Source organism: Nomascus leucogenys, chromosome 22a, assembly GCF_006542625.1.
Source record: "Nomascus leucogenys isolate Asia chromosome 22a, Asia_NLE_v1, whole genome shotgun sequence".
Classification (NCBI taxonomy): domain Eukaryota; kingdom Metazoa; phylum Chordata; class Mammalia; order Primates; family Hylobatidae; genus Nomascus; species Nomascus leucogenys.
In genome coordinates, this window is record NC_044402.1 from 1,516,145 (window position 1) to 1,524,668 (window position 8,524).

Below are 8,524 nucleotides of genomic sequence, written 5' to 3' on the forward strand. Positions count from 1 at the left end.
TGCTTGCTGCTTAAAATTTCTTCTGCCAGATACCCTAAATCATCACTCTCGTGTTCAAAGTTCCACTGATCCTAGAGCAGCGTTACAACACCACCAGTCTCTTTGCTAAAGCATAGCAAGAATGACCTTTACTCCAGTTCCCAATACGTTCCTAATTTCCATATGAGACCATCCATATCACTATCAGCATTTTGGTCACAACCATTCGACAAATCTCTGGGACATTCCAAACTTTCCCTCATCTTCCTGTCTTCTTCTGAGATCTCCAAACTCTTCCACCCTCTGCTCATGACCCAGTTCCAAAGCTGCTTCCACATTTTCAGTTCTCTTCTCTTCTCTTCCTGGTACTTCCTGGTACCAATTTTGGCATTGCTATAAAGAACTACCTGAGTGCTCACTTTGGCAGCACATATACTAAAATTGGAATGGTACAGAGAACATTAGCATGGTCCCTGTTCAAGGATGACAAAGAAAATTAAAAGGAAAAAATTTTTTAAAAAGAACTACCTGAGACTGGGTCATTTATAAAGAAAAGGAGTTTAATTGAATCACAGTTCTGCAGGCTGTACAGGAAGCATGGCTGGGCGGGGGGGCTCAGGAAACTTACAATCACGGCAGAAGGCAAAGAGGAAGGAGGCACATTTTACATGGCCAGAGAAGGAGGAAGACTGGGAAGCAGGAGGTGCTACATACTTTAAAATACCAGATCTCATGAGAACTCACTATCATGAGAATAGCAAAAGGAAATCTGCTCCCATGATTCAGTCACCTCCCACCAGGCCCTTCCTCCAACACTGGGGATTATAATTCGACACGAGATTTGGGTGGGGACACAAATCCGAAGCATATCAGTGGGGACTTGTGTGGGCGCACAGGGTAGGTATGGTGCCAGCTGTGCACATGTGTGGGCTTCGCAGCCAGGCATCCTGGGTTTGAATCTTGGCTTCACTGCTTCAGAATTCCAGGACTGGGAGCAAGTGAGGGAAACGCCCACCTCCTTTCCTTCACCTATAAATAGGGATATATGTAATTGCATCATCTTTATGTGAGTGCCTCGTGGGTGGAGTACTGGATGAGGGCCCCTGTCGTCACTGGTGATGGTTTTGTTATTATTGTTATTGATTTGCTGGTGGCTGGAGGCATGAGGCACACTGCGGACAAAGGCTGAAGAGGCTGTTTTTTAGTCTGTCTCTGTCGATTTATTTAGTTCCATCCTTTAGTGAATCTCCACAGCTCTCCCACGTGGTGTGCTTCTTGAGCCCCTGTGAGTCTGCAGTCACCTGCCTTTTGCCCAAGCCTGTGCACGACATCTGGGCTGATCGTGGCATTGTTGAGCCACAACAAGCCCATCCACAGCAGCCACAGGCTGTGTCGTTAAGCCGTTAGATCTAATTATCTCCAGACCACATTCTTCAGATAAGGAGCATTGTTCTTTGACAACCGAGGATGGAAGTGGTACCTAACATGCAACTACACTGGCTGTGAGGCTGGAGGCCTCAGATGGGCTGTCTGTTGCCTGGGAGATGGACAGGGAGGCCATGGCAGCACGGAGGCATTAGAGGGCTGGGCCTAGACACTGACTGAGAAGTTGATTGGCAGGAGCTGAGGGCAAAGGTCACAGGAGGAGTGGGCTGGGTCTTTGTGTCACCTCTGTTCTCAGCACCACCACCAGCATCCCCACCCCACCCCCATCACTCCTGCCATACTAAGAGCTCTCCACCTGCCTACCCTGAGTGTCCTGAGCCCCAGGGCATTGCTTCCGCATCCTGCCACAGGCCATGTCCTGGATTGGGTGCTTTTAGAGAGAAGGCTGGTGTCAGGCTGAGCGTACTTCCTTTGGATCTTAGATGCCGTGTTAGATCAAGTTTTTCAGAGCAGATGCGGAGCCAAAGATTCAGGTGCAAGTGATTTCCCGAGAAGCTGCTTTCCGGGGAGAAGGGGTAGTGGGAGCAGCACAGGGAAGGTGTCTTAGTCTGTTTTGTGTTGCTATAAGGGAATATCTGAGCTTGGATAATTTATAAAGAAAACAGATTTATTTGGCTCACAGTTCTGCAAGCTGTACAGAATTATGTCACTGGCATCTGCTCAGCTTCTGGTGAGGGCCTCAGGTTGCTTCCACTCACGATGGACGGTGGAAGGGGAACAGGAATGTCACATGATGGACAGGAGACAGGAGGAGGTGCCATGCTCTTTTTAACACCAGCTCTTGTGTGAATTAACAGTGAGAAACTCACTCACTACCATGGGGACAGCCCAGGCCATTCATGAGGATCCACCCCCATAACCCGAACATCTCCCAACGGACCCCACCTCCAACACTGGGGATCACATTTCAGGTGAGATTTTATTCAAACTATATCAGAAGGCACCCCGGCATCAGGATTTGCCATGACAGTGAAAATGAAGCTACCACGCCCTAAGACCCAGGTCCCAGAACTCACAAGACACCCCTTCTGCCTCATGGATTGGCCAAAGAAGCCACGAGGCCGCCCAGAGTCAGGTGGAGGGAAGTGGACTTCCTGGGTGAGTGCTGCACCCACAGGGAGAGGAGGAGCTGTCCGGATTTATTTGTCACAGGCCACCACAGCTCTGCACCCTGTCTCCACCGACACACTCCACACTACTTACTCCCCATGGCCTAAGTCTCTCAGTTGTTTTGACCTAGTCCTTCACAGCCTGTTCATTTGCATTTTGGTGGACTAAAATTCATTCTCTATTTATTTATTTAAAAGGAACTCAGCAGAGAACAGTTCCTCCATTTGTGAATATTTTCAGAAGTGTTTTTTATGGTTCAACGTAACAGCTTTATTCTGTTCTAAAATTTTATTCTGAAATAAAATTCTTGGTTCATACATTCGTTTCCTGGAGATTTGCAGGCATTATTTCACTCTTCTCTAACATGAGATGTTGCTGTAGAAATCTGAAGCCAGCTTGGACTTCTCTCCTCATGTCAGGGCCTTAATATTTTTGCCTCCGTGCCAAACAAATTCTTCGTGTTGACCCCCAAGTCTCAGTGCTGATCACGTGCACTAATTTTTGTAGAAACGTGATATACCCTCTTAATCCATAGATTTCATCTTTTTAGCTTCACAACATTTTCTTGAATTATTTGAATTATTTTCTTTTATATTTGATTTTCTCCTGCAAGGCCACCAATTATATGTCTGTTGTGTCTGCATTTTGTGTTTTCATTTTCTATCCTTTTCCTCTAAAACCATGTAACTCTTATTCTTTTCTGGTTAATTTTTTTTCACTTTTTCCAAGCCTGACTCCACATCCCTGGCAATGGTTTTAGGAGAAATCTATTCTATTTTTCTCTGATTCTAGTGTGGCCTTCATTTTGTGATTTTTAAATTCTGCTTCTTTTCTTGAGTTCTGCCTGCCTATTTTTTAATCTCCTATCATCTTATTGTTTCTTATTGAGTCTGTCTCGGCTTTTGTTTTACGTGAAAGATATTTTCATTTAGATCGTTAAGTTTCTGATTGTTGAAAATGTTTCCATCATCTTCCCCAATGCAAGGATTTTTCGATATCTTTGCTTTTACCTTTCTATTATTTTCTCCTTTCCTTGTAATGTTTCAGTGGACTCTACTTTCATTCCTTTCTGTCATTGTTATTGTGCATAAAGTGAGTTCTTCCCCGAAACAGCTGTCTGCAGTGTGGTGAGGGCAGTCCTGGGGCGGGCAGCATCCTGGCTGCTGTGCAGCCCCGCAGCCCGGCCTCCGCCTCGCCTGTAGCAGCGAGTGCACTTGGTAAGCCTTCACGCCCTCAGGGAGCTCAGAGTTGTGGATCCTCCTGTTTTCCATGAGGATAGATTCCCATCTTGTTTCTCACCCTTGTGACAAAGAGAGACAACTTTACTGGAAGTTCACTTTAACAAGTAGCGACACTTTTTGCTTGGTCTTCGTGTCGGTCGCTGTGTTTGTTTCATTTTGGTTTGCTACAACAAAAGCAACAACCAAAAAAATAAATACCTCTTAATTTCATAACTCTGGAGATTTTTCAACACATTGACCACTCAGATGTCGTCTGTCTCTCCCTGCCTCAGCTGCAGTCAGACTCCAGGGAGCGCACCTGGCCGTCTCATTTATGCTGCCTCTCTGGCATTGATAAGAACTCTATGGCCAACTTACCCAAGAGGTGGTCTGCAATATCTTTGAATTAAATTAAGACCTGTCGGTCTTTATAGAGAAATCCAAATGATCATTCACTCGTTGCTACGGACTGAATGTTTCCTATGGGAAGCTCTGACCCAGTGCGATGTATGTTGCAAGTGGGGCCCTTGGGAGCCGATGAGTTTGGAGGAGGTCATGAAGGCCCGTGACAGAACATCCTCTCTCTGCCTTGAGAGGACACAGCAAAAGGAGGCTGTCGGGGACAGAAGCAGCCCTCTCTGGAGCAAACCCTGCTGCCACCTTCACCTGGACTCTCAGCCTCCAGAAATGTGAGAAATGAATGTCTGCTGTTAAGCTGCCCCATCTGTGTTATTTTGTTGTAGTGCCGGACGGACTAAGACACTCATTCAGTCCCATTAATTTATTCATAAAATGCAGACCACCTCTTGGGATAAGTTGGCCATAGTTCTTATTCCGATGCCAGAGAGGCAGCGTAAATGAGACAGCCAGGTGCAGCTCACCTGGAGTCTGACCGCAGCTGAGACAGGGAGAGAAGACAGGCAGTGAGCGGGCAAGCGAATGAAGCTTCCTGTTTCTTTAATGCAGGTGAACCAGCAAGGAGAGAACCGGCCAGGGCGAGGCGCTGCTGAGCCAGGCGGGCTGCTGCTCTGTGCTCACTGGGGAACGTTGTTCAGGTGAGTCAGGGCCTCACGCCATGGAGGACATTTATGCAATCCCACCTGACAATGGCTCCCGAAGGAAGAGACAGATGTACAGCGAGTACTGCAATTCAGAAATTCACGGAGCAGCAATTCTGAAAAGCAGCGTGGAGAGCAGGGGTCAGAGCAGGGCCAAGGACAGCAGCCGGGACACAGGTTTCTTTGGGATCTCTGGACTGGCAGCATGCCAGGCCACAGAACACCTGTGCGGACAGTCTGTGCCACCCCCAGCCTCCTCACTTCCCAAGATTAGCTCTCCCCGGCACCCGGGACACCCACACCCAGGGTCACTGCCAAACAGCACCACCGTCTGAATCTCAGGACCTTGCCCTGGATGCCGGCTCACTCCCTCACACACGTCCTGTGGACTTCACTCTAAAACGCTCTCAGAAGCTGGCCACTGTGTCCACCTCCACCACGGACCCCAGGTGCAGCCCTCATCCTGTCGCTGGGTAGACCTGCAGCCAGGGTGTCCTCGCTGGGCGTGCACTGCCCGTCCTGTTTCAGCTGCTGTCCCCTCAGCAGCCAAAGTGGCCCTGGCAGTGAGATCAAGGTACTTCCCGCCCCTTCCTCCCAAAACTCCCCACTCAGATTAACAGCAAAACTCAAGTTCTTCCGTGCTTCCCAAGACCCTTGGTCCTACCAGGTCACCACCTATCCCAAGATAGATTCCAGATGACCTGGTGGGTGGACTAACGCATTTTCAAGGGCAAGGTTGATTACCCTTAGTTTTTGTTTTGTTTTCTTTAGAGACAAGGTCTCGCTTTGTCATGCAGGCTGGAGTACAGTGGTGTGATCACAGCTCACCGGAGGGAACAGCCTCAAACTCCCAGGCTCAAGTGATTCTTTTACCTCAGCTTCCCAAAGTGCTGGGATTACAGGTGTGAGCCACTGTGGCAGACTGCTTGTAGTTTTTCTTTATTTTGTTTTAAGAGCTGCTGTAGAACCACACCTACCCCAGCCCCTCCTCTGTTTGCTGTGACACCTCAATCCTTGCACCTGAAATCTGCGATCTGGGACGTCTCGTGATGTGGCTGGTCACAAGACACCCTTCCTCTTAGCGGGTTTCCAGGGAGCTGGCCTGGGCGGGGCAGCGGGGAGGAAGGGGCACTGGAAGAGGCATCTCACGGCAGGCCAGTGTCCCTGATCGCCTCCGTGGGGTTTCAGGGTCTTTTCAGTCTCCTAAACAACCACTCAGATTTATTTTCCTGTAACCTCTACCTCTATAGACCCCATTCCCACCCCTACCTCTCCCTGACCCCGGCCTGAAATGCTGAGATATTTTTTGCTTGATAATAATCATAGACTCCAAGTTCCTAACATAATTCCCGAACCACCAATTCCAAAAAGTTATTTCCCAGGCTATTTCCAGTTGGTTTTCAAATGTTATAGATGCTAACCCCATTTTTTCCACTAGGAATAAGTGAGCTTTTAAATGAGCTTTGCCTCATGGGACGGTGACTTTTCTTCATTGCTTCAGCCCATGCACCAGTTCCTGGAGTCAGTGGTTGGAACACAGGATGCAGAATGTGCCAGATTTCAGAGCCTTCCTGGGACCCTCCAGGGGCATCTGCCCAGCCCCATCTCCAGGAGGACCCTTCCTCACTCAGGCCAGGCATGGAAGGACAAGGAGAGTGTGAGGGAAGTGCTGGCCCAGGTCACAGCACCAGCCTCACGTTCTGCCTCTGCCTGGCTGCGGATGGCGATGCCTGGCTGCAGATGTCCCCCCGTAAGACTGCATCAACCTACCTTGCAGGGCTGAGGCGGTGCACGAATGGGGAGCTGGAGCCAGAGAGCACCTGCTGCCAGGGCATTGCCCTCCTCCTATGGCATCAACCTCCTCCTGCACTGTTGGGCAGGGAGAAGAGCGAAGCTCCTGGGACCCCTCCCCTGGGAGCCTCAAGGCAGACCCAAGTCTTATCCTCTCAAGTCAAGAGAGCAGGCCTGGAGGGCAGCAGAGAGGGCCGGGCAGGGAAAGGGGCTGGGGACGGGGACTCAGGGGCAGGAAGGCACAGGATTAGCAAGCAGGACTGTTGGGGGCGGCGGGGCAGCAGACTCCCCAGGCAACCATGGAGAGGGTTCCCTTTGAGTTTGAGATCTTGCAAATACGGCCCCTGCAACCCAGGCTCCTACCGCTGCCCCCAGAGACCACACACACACACACACACCCCAGAAGGATGCATCTGGGGCTCTGGAAGGACACTTAATCCTGGACTTGGCAGCAGCCCAGAGGCCCAGACACCCCTGAGACACAGAGGCATGGGGCATCCGGGAGGCGGAAACCACAGAGGCCCACACCCCATTCTTGATTAGCTCTCTCAAGACTCCATCTGTGAAGTGGGGCAGCCATCCCACAGGGCTCCTGGGGTGACTGAGGTGACACTGAAGCTACCCCCACTCGTGCGCAGGCAGCAGCCAGGCCCAGCATGCTCCAGACCTTCTGCCCAATCGATGATTGAGGCAGGAGGAGCTCCAGGACCCAGGCACAGGAGCGGTCACAGCGGGGGGTGCCCACGAGCAGATTTCATGCTCAGGCCACCCAGAGCCCAGACTCAGAACTCAGTCCCCTCGGGCAGCTGTGGGCAGTCTTCTACCCTCCTCTGGGCCTCAGTTTCCCCCACTAGAAGGGCCTACTGGTTCTGATTGCAGGGTCCAGCCTGGCCAGGCCTCTCCAGGGTCCTTCAGCCTGCAGGCTGGTTGTCAGCCCGCTCAGGGTGTCAGCTCTGGCCAGGGTGTGTGGGTGCCTCTGCAGGCCCATCTCCAAGGCTGTGACCCAGCAGAGGGGCCGCAGGAGGGGAAAGGCAAAGGGATGTGGTGGTGCCAGCTGGGGAGCCTTGGGGTTTTCACACAGAGAGAACAATGGCTAGGAAAGCTGGCCCAGGCCACGCCGCCCCTGCAAGCCTGGGAGCCGCTGGTGCTGAGAGCCTTGAGTGCTGGAGAGGCAGCGCCCTGGAGACCAAGCTTTGGCATGGAGCTCGATTCACTGGGCAAGCTGCAGAAGTAATTGGGTCTGTGGCTCTCAGCCGGGTCCGGAAACCGGGCCTGGCCTGCATTGGCCTGACACAGGCCTCCAAGCCCCCCACAGCCGCTGGGAGGTGGGGGTATGCCTGAGACCCCTCCCGGAGCCCCGTCCCTGGAGTCCGGGGTTCCACCCCCACCCACCACAGGGCTCCCGCATGGTCACCCACGCTGAGCCCTGAAGCTTCCAGTCCACATGACAGAAGCTGGAGCCAGGCAGGTCTGGTGAAGGCCCCGGTGGTCAAGAAATCGGGGGCGGGGGGTGGGGTTGACCCGACTCAGGTCTCTGAGTCCTGGCCCAGGCTCCTGTCCCACTGCCAGTGGTGCAGCGACAGCAGTGGCCCTGGGAGGTCAGCCGCCCCCGCCCAGTGCTGCCCCCGCCCGGTGCTGCCCCGAGGACTCCTTTCTGGAGACTGGGGAACATTTCAGTCTTCAGGGTGCCTCCTCCAGGAGCAGTGGTGCTGAGGGGTTTCTCTGAAGTTCATTTGTTGAACATCCCGCTTTTCCCAGTGGTGCCAGCTCCTGAGCCGACAGGGAAAGGCTGTGTCCCCACGCGGCCTCCCAGACATCCTGGGCCTCTGCCCTGTCCGCAGGCTGGCCACATGGTTTCCCACTCGCTGGAATCACCTGGGCTTGGACCCAGCACACCCTCAGGTCCACACAGCTCCCCAG

The 8,524-nt window shown here is 52.1% G+C and overlaps 1 non-coding gene across 1 annotated transcript; it reads left to right on the forward strand.

Moving 5' to 3' along the window:
* The first annotated feature begins 390 nt into the window (after positions 1-390).
* Positions 391-497, forward strand: LOC115832545. The gene has a single exon (XR_004028077.1). It is a non-coding gene; the product is annotated as a U6 spliceosomal RNA (small nuclear RNA).
* Positions 498-8,524: the final 8,027 nt, after the last annotated feature.